Source organism: Neopsephotus bourkii, unplaced genomic scaffold (assembly GCF_033783945.1).
Source record: "Neopsephotus bourkii isolate Nb327-2 ecotype Australia unplaced genomic scaffold, CSIRO-AGI_Nbou_v1 NB_1443, whole genome shotgun sequence".
NCBI lineage: Eukaryota > Metazoa > Chordata > Aves > Psittaciformes > Psittacidae > Neopsephotus > Neopsephotus bourkii.
In genome coordinates, this window is record NW_026901920.1 from 91 (window position 1) to 14839 (window position 14749).

Here is a 14749-nt window from a genome sequence, read left to right on the forward strand (position 1 = left end):
CTGTCGTGGTTTAACCCACAGCCAGACAGCTCGTTACCCACTCCCCCCCTTCTTGCCCTCCCCCTACTCCTGGGGGAACGGAGAGGAGAATCAAAAAGAAATGCAACTCCCACAGGTTGAGATAAGAACAGTTTAGTAACTAAGGTATAACACAAATCACTACTGCTACCACCAATAATAGTAATGATAAAGGAAATAACAAGGGAAGAGAATACAACACCCCATCACCAGCCGACCGATAACTCGCCCCCCCCAGCCCGACCAAGCACCGACCGATACCTCCTCCAACCCTGCAGTCTCCTAGCCCTTCCGGGTAACTCCCAGTTACATCCTGGGCATGACGTGCTGTGGTATGGAATACCTCTTTGGTCAGTTTGGGTCAGGTGTCCTGTCTCTGCTTCCTCCCGGCTCCCCTCCTCCCTGGCAGAGCATGAGGCCCACAAAGTCCTTGGCCAAACCAAAACATCATTGTTTTTCAGCTCTGTTCCCAGCTGAAAGTCAAAACACAGCACTGCACCAGCTACCAAGAAAGAGAAAAATGACTGCCACTGCTAAACCCAGGACATTATCCACCCCTTATTCCATACCATTCACGTCATGCTCAGATCCTACATTTTCAATATACCATCACTCTTATCTAAGTGCACTCTCATCTTAGTGCATGGACCAGTCCCTATAAAGCTGCTGAGTCCATCTGGTCCATGATGCCAGGCTCCATCTCTTGTAACAGTCTTTCAGAGCACGAGAGGCTGTGTGCAGTGTTCACACACATGAATAACCTGGGCAATAGTGTCCATTGCTAAGTCCACCCCTCGATCATGAGTCCATCTCTGTGTTGCACCTCTGCTCTGATGGCCTTAAGGGTCATGGTACCACCAGGCTCAAAATAATTCACTGTCCTTCCATCTCCAATGCTTCCAAAGCACTGGAGGGGCCCAGTGGACTAGATACTTGCCCATACTGTCCCACACACCCTGCCACTCATGGCTGTCCAGCCTTGGGGAAAACCTCTTGGTCCTCCCATATTGTTGTCTAACCCCAGACAAGACCCAAACCCGACTCTGCTTAAATTTTGGGATCAGACACAATGGTGGTGGGTAAAACACACTCTGCATGTGTGCCAACATAGTGAACACCATCACAATCAGCAGGCAGGTCCCAAGGGTACCCAAAGGCCATTCAAAACCTTCAGAACTCTCAAACGATGCTGCTGTACTTGTCACTGGGGCTGGTGTAGCTGCTGTTTGTTGGGGTGGTGTGTGTGTGTTGTTGGGGTGGTGTGTGTGTGTTGTTGGGGTGGTGTGTGTGTGTTGTTGGGGTGGTGTGCTGCTGTGCTTGTCACTGGGGCTGGTGTAGCTGCTGTGCTTGCCGGCTCTCCCACCACCAGCTTCTCTTTTCCTGAGTCCAGCTCTTCCTCCTCTGCCTTGCTGGGAAATGCTGCGGGGTCTCCTGCGTCCTCCTGGGGCTCGGCGGGCGGCTTCCGGGGAATGCTCTCGGCCGTCGCGGGGCTGGGCTCGGCCGCGGGGCTCGGCTCCTCCGCGGGGCTCGGCTCCTCCGCCGCCTTCTCCCGCTGCTCGGCAGCCGCCTCCTCCCGCTCCTCGACCGCCCCGACCTCCTCCACCGGCAGCCGTCCCCTCGCGGCCTCCGGTCCCGCTCCCGCTTGGTCCCCGGGGCCGCTCTCCCGGGCCGCTTCAGCAGCCGCCGGCTCCCGGGGCCGCCCCCCCTCGGCTCCCCAGAGCCTCAAGCAGACGGAGGCGAGGGCGAGGGCCAGGACGGTGAAGAGCAGCCGGAGGGCCAGGTACCAGTCCACGGCCACGTCCGTCCCGCCCTGCTGCTGGAGCTCGCCCGTATTACAAGTCATTGCCATAAAGTACAGTGAGACAAGAACCTTAGCCCAAGCCCCACACTTGATAAACACTAACACAGCAAATACCGGCTCTAAGTAAGTTACAACATTCTGAAGCTCTGAGATCCAATAAATCAGCATTGTGACGGTCAGATCTGTCGTTATCTCAACCCCTCGTGCCCCACGTTGGGCGCCAAAAAGAACTGTCGTGGTTTAACCCACAGCCAGACAGCTTGTTACCCACTCCCCCCCTTCTTGCCCTCCCCCTACTCCTGGGGGAACGGAGAGGAGAATCAAAAAGAAATGCAACTCCCACGGGTTGAGATAAGAACAGTTTAGTAACTAAGGTATAACACAAATCACTACTGCTACCACCAATAATAGTAATGATAAAGGAAATAACAAGGGAAGAGAATACAACACCCCATCACCAGCCGACCGATAACTCGCCCCCCTCAGCCTGACCAAGCACCGACCGATACCTCCTCCAACCCTGCCGTCCACCTAGTCCTTCTGGGTAACTCCCAATTACAGCCTGGGCATGACGTGCTGTGGTATGGAATACCTCTTTGGTCAGTTTGGGTCAGGTGTCCTGTCTCTGCTTCCTCCCGGCTCCCCTCCTCCCTGGCAGAGCATGAGGCCCACAAAGTCCTTGGCCAAACCAAAACATCATTGTTTTTCAGCTCTGTTCCCAGCTGAAAGTCAAAACACAGCCCTGCACCAGCTACCAAGAAAGACAAAAATGACTGCCACTGCTAAACCCAGGACACTACCCGATCATCCAGACCACACTTCCTCAATTTAGCCGCAAGGATGCTGTGGGAGACTGTGTCAAACGCTTTGCTGAAGTCAAGGTAGACCACATCCACCGCTCTACCATCATCCATCCACCGTGTTATTTCCTCATAAAAGGGTACAATATTGGTCAAGCACGACTTCCCCTTGGTGAAGCCATGTTGACTGCCCCTCATAACCCTCTTATCCTTGATATGCCTTAAGATGGCACCAAGGATAAGGTGTTCCATCACTTTCCCAGGAATGGAGGTGAGGCTAACCGGTCTATAGTTACCCGGGTCCTCCTTCTTGCCCTTTTTGAAGACAGGAGTGACATTTGCTTTCCTCAGGCACCTCTCCCGTTTCCCAAGACTTGGTAACCCTTTTAAAGTTATTTTGGGCCATTTCTATCCGAAGTTTGCCCCTTTATAACCCTTTTTAAGGAGTTTTTAGCTATTTCTAAATCGGGTTTACATACTTCTCACCGTTTTGAAGCCATTTTTGGCTATTTGGAAAGAATTATTGTCCATTTCTACCCCTGCTTTGCCCATTTCTAACCATTTTAAGCCAATTTTGCCTATTTCTAAGCCATTTTTACCTACTTCTCACCAGTTTGAGGCCTTTTTTTGGCTATTTCTAAACAATTTCTGGCCATTGCTAACCCAGTTTTGGCCATTTCCATCCAGTTTTAAGCCACTGTTTGGTATTTCTAAACATTTTTTGCCATTTCTATCCCATTTCCTTTCCTTTCTAACTGTTTAGAAACTATTTTTGGCAATTTCCACCCCAGATTTGACATTTCTAAAACATTTGAGGCCGTTTTTGCCAACCTTTAACCCATTTTTGCATACCTCTATCCATTCTTAAGCCTTTCTTGACTATTTCTAACCCTGTTTTGCCCATTTCTAATTCGCTCTAAACCGTTTTTGGCTATTTGTAATCCATTTTTACCTCCTCCTAACGGGGTTGGATCCACTGTTGGCTATTTCGAAACAGTTTTTGCCCATTTCAAACCCTGTTTTGCCCCTTTCTAACGTGTTTTTAACCATTCCCGGCTATTTCCGAACAATTTTTGCCCATTCCTAACCCAGTTTTGCCCATTTCTAACCCATTTTAAGCCAGTTTTGCCTATTTCTAAGCCATTTTTGCCTACTTCTGACCTCTTTCAGGCCTTTTTTTGGCTATTTCTAAACAATTTCTGGCCATTGCTAACCCAGTTGTGGCCATTTCCATCCAGTTTTAAGCCATCGTTGGGTATTTCTAAACATGTTTTGCCATTTCTATCCCATTTTCTACCATTTCTAACAGTTTTGAAGCAATTTTTGGCCATATCTTACCCAGCTTTGCACATTTCTTACCCGCTGAATGCAACTGTTGGCTATTTCTAAACAATTTTTGCCACTTCTATACCATTTTCCCTCATTTGTAACCCTTTTAAAGTTATTTTGGGCCATTTCTATCCAAAGTTTGCCCCTTTATAACCCTTTTTAAGGAGTTTTTAGCTATTTCTAACTCGGGTTTACATACTTCTCACCGTTTTGAAGCCATTTTTGGCTATTTGGAAAGAATTATTGTCCATTTCTACCCCTGCTTTGCCCATTTCTAACCATTTTAAGCCAATTTTGCCTATTTCTAAGCCATTTTTACCTACTTCTCACCAGTTTGAGGCCTTTTTTTGGCTATTTCTAAACAATTTCTGGCCATTGCTAACCCAGTTTTGGCCATTTCCATCCAGTTTTAAGCCACTGTTTGGTATTTCTAAACATTTTTTGCCATTCCTATCCCATTTCCTTTCCTTTCTAACTGTTTAGAAACTATTTTTGGCAATTTCCACCCCAAATCTGACATTTCTAAAACATTCGAGGCTGGTTTTTACAACTTTTAACCCATTTTTGCATACCTCTATCCATTCTTAAGCCTTTCTTGACTATTTCTAACCCTGTTTTGCCCATTTCTAATTCGTTCTAAACCGTTTTTGGCTATTTGTAATCCATTTTTACCTCCTCCTAACCGGGTTGGATCCACTGTTGGCTATTTCGAAACAGTTTTTGCCCATTTCAAACCCTGTTTTGCCCCTTTCTAACGTGTTTTTAACCATTCCTGGCTATTTCCGAACAATTTTTGCCCATTGCTAACCCTGCTTTGCCCATTTCTATCTATTTTAAGCCAATTTTGCCTATTTCTAAGCCATTTTTACCTACTTCTCACCAGTTTGAGGCCTTTTTTTGGCTATTTTTAAACAATTTCTCGCCATTCCTAACGCAGTTTTGTCCATTTCCATCCAGTTTTAAGCCATTGTTGGGTATTTCTAAACATTTTTTGCCATTTCTATCACATTTTCTCCCATTTCTAACAGTTTTGAAGCCATTTTTGGCCATTCCTAACCCAGGTTTGCACATTTCTAAGACGCTGAATGCGACTGTTGGCTATTTCTAAACATTTTTTTGCCATTTCTATACCATTTTCCCCCATTTGTAACCCTTTTAAAGTTATTTTCGGCCATTTCTATCCAAAGTTTGCCCCTTTATAACCCTTTTTAAGGAGTTTTTAGCTATTTCTAACTCGGGTTTACATACTTCTCACTGTTTTGAAGCCATTTTTGGCTATTTCAAAAGAATTATTGTTCATTTCTACCCCTGCTTTGCCCATTTCTAACCATTTTAAGCCAATTTTGCCTATTTCTAAGCCATTTTTACCTACTTCTCACCAGTTTGAGGCCTTTTTTTGGCTATTTCTAAACAATTTCTGGCCATTGCTAACCCAGTTTTGGCCATTTCCATCCAGTTTTAAGCCACTGTTTGGTATTTCTAAACATTTTTTGCCATTCCTATCCCATTTCCTTTCCTTTCTAACTGTTTAGAAACTATTTTTGGCAATTTCCACCCCAAATCTGAAATTTCTAAAACATTCGAGGCTGGTTTTTACAACTTTTAACCCATTTTTGCATACCTCTATCCATTCTTAAGCCTTTCTTGACTATTTCTAACCCTGTTTTGCCCATTTCTAATTCGTTCTAAACTGTTTTTGGCTATTTGTAATCCATTTTTACCTCCTCCTAACCGGGTTGGATCCACTGTTTCCTATTTCGAAACAGTTTTTGCCCATTTCAAACCCTGTTTTGCCTGTTTCTAGCTTGTTTTTAACCATTCCTGGCTATTTCAGAACTATTTTTTCCCATTGCTAACCCTGTTTTGCCCATTTCTAACCCGTTTAAGCCAATTTTGCTTATTTCTAAGCCAGTTTTGCCTACTTCTGACCTCTTTGAGGCCTTTTTTTGGCTATTTTTAAACAATTTCTCGCCATTCCTAACGCAGTTTTGTCCATTTCCATCCAGTTTTAAGCCATTGTTGGGTATTTCTAAACATTTTTTGCCATTTCTATCACATTTTCTCCCATTTCTAACAGTTTTGAAGCCATTTTTGGCCATTCCTAACCCAGGTTTGCACATTTCTAAGACGCTGAATGCGACTGTTGGCTATTTCTAAACATTTTTTTGCCATTTCTATACCATTTTCCCCCATTTCACAGTATCACAGTATGTTAGAGATTGGAAGGGACCTCAAAAGATCATCTAGTCCAATCCCCCTGCCGGAGCAGGAACACCTAGATAAGGTTACACAGGAACGTGTCCAGGCGGGTTTTGAATGTCTCCAAAGAAGGAGATTCCACAACCTCCCTGGGCAGCCTGTTCCAGTGTTCCGTCACCCTCACTGAGAAGAAGTTTCTTCTCAGGTTTAAGTGGAACCTCTTGTGCTCCAATTTGTACCCATTACCCCTTGTCCTTTCATTGTTTGCCACTGAGAAGAGCCTGGCTCCATCCTCGTGACACTCCCCCTTTATATATTTATATACACTAATAAGGTCACCCCTTAATCTCCTCTTCTCCAAACTATAGAGACCCAGCTCCCTCAGTCTTTCCTCATAAGGGAGATGCTCCACTCCCTTAATCATCTTAGTTGCCCTGCGCTGGACTCTCTCCAGCAGGTCCCTGTCCTTCTTGAACTGAGGGGCCCAGAACTGGGACACAATATTCCAGATGTGGTCTCACCAGGGCAGAGTAGAGGGGAAGGAGGACCTCTCTCGACCTACTAACCACCCCCTTTCTAATACACCCCAGGATGCCATTGGCCTTCTTGGCCACAAGGGCACAGTGTTGGCTCATGGTCACCCTGTCGTCCACTAGGACCCCCAGGTCCCTCTCCCCTACACTGCTCTCTAACAGGTCGTTCCCCAGCCTATACTGGAACCTGGGGTTGTTCCTGCCCAGATGTAGGACTCTACACTTTCCCTTGTTATATTTCATCAAGTTATTCCCCGCCCAGCTCTCCAGCCTGTCCAGGTCCCTCTGGATGGCAGCACAGCCTTCTGGCGTGTCGGCCACCCCTCCCAGCTTAGTGTCATCAGCAAACTTGCTGATAGTACACTCAATTCCCTCATCTAAACCGTTGATGAATATATTAAATAATACTGGTCCCAGTACCGACCCTTGAGGCACTCCACTAGATACAAGCCTCCAACTAGACTCCGCCCCATAGACTACAACTCTCTGGTTTCTCTCCTTCAGCCAGTTCACAGTCCACCTCACTACCCGATCATCCAGACCACACTTCCTCAATTTAGCCGCAAGGATGCTGTGGGAGACCGTGTCAAACGCTTTGCTGAAGTCAAGGTAGACCGCATCCACCGCTCTACCATCATCCATCCACCGTGTTATTTCCTCATAAAAGGGTACAATATTGGTCAAGCACGACTTCCCCTTGGTGAAGCCATGTTGACTGCCCCTCATAACCCTCTTATCCTTTTTCTTATCCCTTATCCTCTTATCCTCTATCCCATTTCCCAAGACTTGGTAACCCTTTTAAAGTTATTTTCGGCCATTTCTATCCAAAGTTTGCCCCTTTATAACCCCTTTTTAAGGAGTTTTTAGCTATTTCTAACTCGGGTTTACTTCTCACCGTTTTGAAGCCATTTTTTGGCTCTTTCGAAAGAATTATTGTCCATAGGAAAAGGTAGAGAGAACAGAAGGAGGCAGTTGAGCAGAACTGGATCAATTGAGAGGCAGACACTCCTCCAGCAGTGCCCTCTGCTTCTCATAGTTGTCATTCATACTGGCTCTACTTCAACATTCCAGTCCGTGGATGGGATTCACCTTGCCTAACTTTAAATGCCTACAGTGGTTTGTCTCTTCCCAAACCTGCTCAGCTCAATTATACCTTAGAAGAAAACCCTTCTCCCTGTTTACTGCAGAGGGAGTACAGCCAAGGGCTCTGTGGCACAGCACTGGAGGACACACTAAGTCAGGCAGGATGAGTCCCTGCTGCTTGGTTCTGCCTGAAAAGTCTCTGTCTATACTGTAAGTCCTACTGAATAAAATTAGGTTTTCATAAGGCATAGCATAGTGGCAAAACCATGTAACCTTAAGAATGTACAAATTGCTTAGAAGAAGCATAATCCATAAAAAATAGCTACCAGTATCATGCTGGCTTGAAATTGAGCCCTGGCAGGAATTTTCTGATGCCTAACGAGAACTAAACTAACAGTGTAGTGGTTTTGCCAGCAAGCTTGCCTAAAACCTGTAGAAATTAAATATGTTCATGACTGTTTCTCCCCCCCACAGCTAAATTTGACTGAAGTCAGCCCCTACATCCAAGATGTGCACAAATACACAAAGAACAGTGGTGTTGGATTGATTTCTGGTAAAACCAAACTGAAGCAAGATTCTGACTCTCCTGAAGTCAATCACATCTTTGTGCCTGGGAGTTTCCTCAGAGCAAACCTAAAATGATTTCTTTACACAAGTGGACATTGCCAGTTGAGTTCTTTGAAAATGCAAATGCTTTCCCATCATGCTTTATTTTCCCATTATCTTAATTATCTCTTATTCAGAAACTAATTATAATTCTCTGGATTCATAATCAATACTTTAAAACTGTTCCATCTCAGAGAACATTTTGTCATTATTTTATGCACTGTTAATAATTAATGGGTTTATTACATAATCAAACAGGGATCTCACTGCAGAAGGCCTTAGCACAGGAAAAAATGAAGAATTAGTTAGAAAGTAGACAGACATTTTTCAGGCATGATGTCAAAATTTATTATTTCCACTGGGAGTGGGCATTTGGGAGTGGAGAAGGGAAAGGATGAGGAATTCCCCTTTTGAGGCAACCATCATTGTATTGGTTCACCTGTATCATCAGCTCTGTCCTAAAAATGCAGACATAAATCACAGTCTCCTTTCTTAATATCCCTCCTGTCTTAAGTCACACACTTGTCCTCTGTCACTGCAGTGCTGCAAGTGTTGATTCCATTGTCCATATGCCTGAACCCAAATCACCCAGGATGACGCAATTTATGAGTAACCTCTGCAGCAATCATCTCAGAAGCTACAAAATCTGCCTAAAACCAATGGGACACATGGAAACACAATCTCTATGGGGGGGGGGGGAGTGAAAGATGATTTATGATGATCTAATAGGCATTTGGAAAAGCTCATTGTCACCTTTGGAAGAGGAGAGAATCCAATGGAAATGTAGGAAAAGATCGTCCCTTAGGTCAGCCTGACATTTGTTGTCCCATACATGGGAAATCACTTTTGCTGAAAATAAGATGTTACAGTCATGAGGACTTGGAAGCAAATTGGAGAAACTGTTGGCTATGATCCTGAGCAATTAGGGACAGCTGCCTCTACTACTGTGATATCATACGTGTCATAGGAGAATGTAGAGTCCACAGTAGAGAGACCCTAAACAGAGATGTGATAAAAAGATGACTTCTGCCTCCAAAAGTGTAGTCTAAGCAGGTGCAGCAGTGAAATCAAAGCTTAGTATCACTTCCTTACCAAGGAGAACCCCAGCAGTGAAGCAGCAAGCACTCTCGTTGGCACAGGGAGTGTGCAACTCTCATCTTTTAAGTGCTGCTGCAGCATCTTGCACACAAAACCATCCTCTCTGTCAGTCTTACTTTAATGAGTGCAGAATAAGGGAAGTGGGTTTGCATGTCGAGGTTTAGGTAGCAGGGGGTATAGCAGGGGTGGCTGCTGTGCAAAGCTGCTGGAAGCTTCCCCTGCATCCAACAGAGGCAATGTCAGACAGCTCCAAGATGGACCCGCCACTGGCCAAGGCCAATCCCATCAGTGACAGTGGCAGCACCTCTGGGATAACGTATATCAGAGAAATCTCCAGGAACTTGCCAACAAAGTTTAAGTTGACAAGCAGGTATTCTTTATTGCAGCGCCGGGAGACACAGGGGATAGCTCCTCCTAGTGTGTTTCATCCAAGCATCAACCAGACTGTGATTATATTGCCCTTAAACATACATATTCATTAGATTACATACATTACATCATACTTTTAGAGAATCCCTCCCGTATGCCCACTAAAATGTGGTAGCGGGCTTTGGGACCGCTGGTGGTTATTTCTTCATCGCTTCATTTTAGGATCGTTGTCATATCAGTAACCACCAGGGGGTTCTGGCAAAGCTTATTTTAGTAATTTCCTTTTCTCAATAGATGCCAACAAATCCTTATTTGTCTTAAATGGGATAGGGAGGCCAATTAAAGGAATACCCAGTCTCTCTCCTGATTTAGGTAGCTGAGTACAGAACCAACAATTACTCTTGTTTAAAACACTAGTAACATTTTGCATCAATCTCATATATAGATTTTGATACCATGCTTCTACACCTTTTATTATACAAGTCCAAATTATGATCGATGTAGTCTCGTATGTGTGGGTCCTGAAGACTCGACACGCCTTACTTTTTCTCAGTTCTGGTGTTTTTCTGGTTCTGGCGCCTTCTTGATTCTTGAGTAATGTATCCAAGCAGGCTGTTCCTTTATCTTGGCTGCTGTAAAGGTATTCAGTAATACCTGGTCTGGTCCACTCCTCTTCTAGGGGATCACCCGCAAAAATCTTAACATAGAATCATAGAATCATAGAATAGTTAGGGTTGGAAAGGACCTTAAGATCATCAAGTTCCAACCCCCTGCCATGGGCAGGGACTCCTTGCTCTAAACCGTATTACCCAAGGCCTCGTCCAACCTGGCCTTGAACACTGCCAGGGATGGAGCATTCACAACCTCCATGGGAAACCTATTCCAGTGCCTCACCACCCTAACAGGAAATAATTTCCTCCTTATATCCAATCTAAACTTCCCCTGTTTAAGTTTTAACCCAATCTCCTGGCTTAAAAGGATGAATAGGATAATCTAAACCTCTGGCCCTGGTCCCTAACACTCTGCCATTTATTTCTTCTAACTGTTTTCCCAAGTTTACCAAGAACTGTTGAAGGTAACCTTCTCCTAGTTCTTGAAGGCTCTCTCCTTTAAACTGAGATTGATATGGTCTTCAATATAGAATCTCAAATGGGCTAATTCCCTCCTTTGACCGAGGTTTTGTTCTGATTCTCAATAAGGCCAATGGTAATGCTTGATACCACTATAACTTAGTCTCTTGACAAATATTCCCAAGCTGTTGTTTAATTGATTCATTTTTTTCACATGCCCACTGACCTGAGGCCTATATGGAACATGCAATTGCCAATCTATTTCCAATTTCTTGATGATTTCTTGTAATAATTTTGCACTAAAATGTGTACCGCGATCAGAGGAGATAGTCGCTGGTACCCCAAAATGAGGTATTATTTCATTTAATAGCACCTTAATCACTTGTTTTGCATTATTTTCCCTGCAAGGGAATGCTTCTGGTCAAACTGAAAAAGTATCTGTCAATACCAACAAATATCGATAACCTTCTTTTCTACTTAATTCATAAAAATCTATTTGCCAATGTTGTCCTAGATAATTCCCTTTTCCTGGTGTCCCTACCTGATTCCTGTTTTCAGTCTTAGGGCTATTTTTCAGACATAGTTGACATTGTTTTGTTACTAATTGCACTATGGTATATAAATTTCTCCCTATGATCTGTTTGTTTAAATGTTCATGCAAGGCATTACTTCCCCAATGAGTTTTGTTATGTTCTTCTTGTATCAACTTCCATAATTGATTATAGGGGATCACTACTTGCCCATCAGGTGTTTTTATCCAATACTTTTCATTTTCCTGTCCTTCCAAGTCTTCATAACTTCCAAGTTTCATAACTTCTTTAGAGTACCTAGGTTTATTTTGCTCAATTACAAGTTTACTGTCAGTAATTAAGTGCATAACCTCAACTCTTTCTGTTTCTGACACCCATTTAGCCTCACGATCAATGAAATTATTTCCAATCTCCTGATCAGAGTTATCTTTCTGATGTCCTTGACAATGTATGATAGCCACTTCATTAGGCAGTTGTACAGCTTCTAACAATCACAGAATATCTGTTGCATGTATGGGTATTTAAAAGTCCTAGTTCTTTCCTGTCGTGGTTTAAACCCTATTGGCAATTCAGCCACACATTCTACTCCCCCACTCCCCCACATTCTACCCCCACTACGGCCTACGGCCACATCACCCTGAAAACACACGACCTCATCTGATCTAGGAAGCTAAGCAGGGCCGGGCTCGGTTAGTACTTGCATGGGAGACTGCCTGGGAATCCTGGTTGCTGTAGACTCAAATCCACCCCTGTCCTGGGTTTAGCAGTAGCAGTCAATTTTTCTCCTTCATGGTAGATGGTGCAGCGTTGTGTTTTGACTTTCAGCCTGGGAACAGTGCTGATAACACCCATGTTTTTAGTTGGGGGGGCAGGAAAGTTTAGGGGGCAGGAAAGAAAGAGGGAGGAAAAGGGTGGGGAGTGAATGAACTAGCTGTCTGGCTGGGTTTTAACCACAACAACCCCTTATTCCATACCATTCACGTCATGCTCAGATCCCACATTTCCTTCATACCATCACTCTTACATATATACATATAATCTATATATATACATCCACATACACAAACAGAGAGAGAGAGATCATTCCTTAGTGCATGGACCAATCACTTTAAAGCTGCTGAGTCCATTCAGTCCATGATGCCGAGTTCCGTTTCTTATAAGTCTTTTCGGACAGGAGAGGCTGTGTGCAGTGTTGGATTGTTGCCTTCTGATGCTGATCGTTCCTTTGCCACAGTACTCATCTGATTCTATCAAAGTCCATTCTTTGTTGGGATAATGGTCAGAGGGAAGTCAGGGCCAGTTGCTGGTGACCTGAAGACATCTAGTTGGTGGGCTATAAAAGTGCTATATATCAGGGAACAGCATACAGTTGAGTTCAGTGCCTGTTTTCCCCTAGAATCAAATCCCCTTGAGTGTGCATTTTGGTCAGTATGAAAGCCCAAAGCCTCATACAATGTGAGGGAGGCAGGTCCTCTGTGGGGACACCCGCTAAATTTGAGCCTGCCACCTTGCACTGCAATGATGCTTCTCGGAGCTGGTTTCCTGTTAGTCTCCACAGGGTCCTTGTGCCACGTTCTGTGTGTGGGACTGCGTAGTGGGAGTAATGATTGTCTGGATTTTGTGCTTCAAATACTGCAGTTGCGTGGAGTGTGCTTGTGGGATCCCATACATGTGCATGTGCGTGTGTTGAGGGCAGACGGTGTTCTGTGTATTTTTTTGTTGTTGGGTTCATGTAAAAGTTTTTAACTGGTAGCAGTTTAATGTTTTGGGCAAGAAAGGGTTAATGCAAAAGTGTGGTTGCCGGCAGGTATTTATGGTTGCTGCTGAAGCAGGCAGGCAGCTGTAGCTGCTGCTAAGCAGGCAGGTGTTTGTAGCCGTGCAAAGCAGGGTGAACGACTTGGGGGGGGGGAAGAAGTTATTTGGTACGAATTCAGTACCCATGTTCAAAAACAAAACAAAGAACAAACAAAACCAAAATAAAACAAACAAACCAACAAAACCAACAAACAAACCTCTCATCTATTGAAGTATTCAGGCAGTTTGTAGAGACACCATAGACAAAGCCTAAAGAGCACCTGCAACACAGTGGGTGCATGGTAGGAGCCTTGCTTAGTATGTTTAAAGTAACCCGGGCAGTCGGTAAATAAGAAAACATTGGTAAAATGTTGTAAACAATGTTGGCCTTTGTATCCTTCGGAAAATCAGGAAAAATGGCCTAAAAATGGAACTCTGAACTATAATACATTGTTACAATTAATGTTGTTTTGAGGGGTGCCCTGGGTTTAGCAGTCATTTTTCTCCTTCTTGGTAGCTGGTGCAGTGCTGTGTTTTGACTTTCGGGCTGGGAACAAAGCTGATAAAAATGATGTTTTGGTATGGCCAAGGACTTTGTGAGTCTCATGCTCTGCCAGGGAGGAGGGAAGAAGGGAGGAAGCAGAGACAGGACACCTGACCCAAACTGACCAAAGAAGTATTCCATACCACAGCACGTCATGCCCAGGGTATAACTGGGAGTTACCCGGAAGGGCTAGGTGGATGTCAGGGTTGGAGGAGGTATCGGTTGGTGCTTGGTTGGGCTGGGGGGCGAGTTATTGGTCGGCTGGTGATGAGGTGTTGTATTCTCTTTCCTTGTTATTTCCTTTATCATTACTATTATTGGTGGCAGCAGTAGTGATTTGTGTTATACTTTAGTTACTAAACTGTTATTATCTCAACCCGTGGGAGTTGCATTCTTTCTGATTCTCCTCTCCGTCCCTCCAGGAGTAGGGGGAGGGCAAGAAGTGTGGGGGGGACTGAGTGAAAGCTGTCTGGATTGGTTAAACCACGACAATGAAGCAGATGAAACTCTTCATTGACAACAAGGTGCAAGGACTGAGGTTGACCAATGCCTACTACCACAATCAAGGGCAAGACTGGGTTGGCCTCTGTGTTTGCCACGAAGAAGAACCTTTAGCTCTGCTGTTGGCTGCAACCCAGCAGGCGTGGATTGGTGGGGACACATGCCATGCCAGACCTTGATGTGAGGGATGGCCTCTCCTATTATCAGACAACCATACAGGAGAAAAAGGGCAGGCCCAGCAGCCTGTAGCTGACATATGTTTGAGATATGATCTAGCCCAAATCCCCTGCTCAAGTAGGGTCATCCAAAAGATATATAAAAATAAAAGGGGGAGATGTGGAGACAGCCTGAACTGTTTACCTTTAGTCATTACGTATGCTCCCTGGAGGCTTGGTCATTGTCCAAAGCACAGAGCCAATTTCAGCTTGCCTAGGCCTCCAAAGGACGGGAATCAAGTCACAGTCCCTACCTCTT

At 44.6% G+C, this 14749-nt stretch overlaps 1 pseudogene; it reads left to right on the forward strand.

Annotated features, from left to right (window-relative positions):
* The first annotated feature begins 12055 nt into the window (after positions 1 to 12055).
* On the forward strand, positions 12056 to 12174 carry LOC133220509 (5S ribosomal RNA; annotated as a pseudogene).
* Positions 12175 to 14749: the final 2575 nt, after the last annotated feature.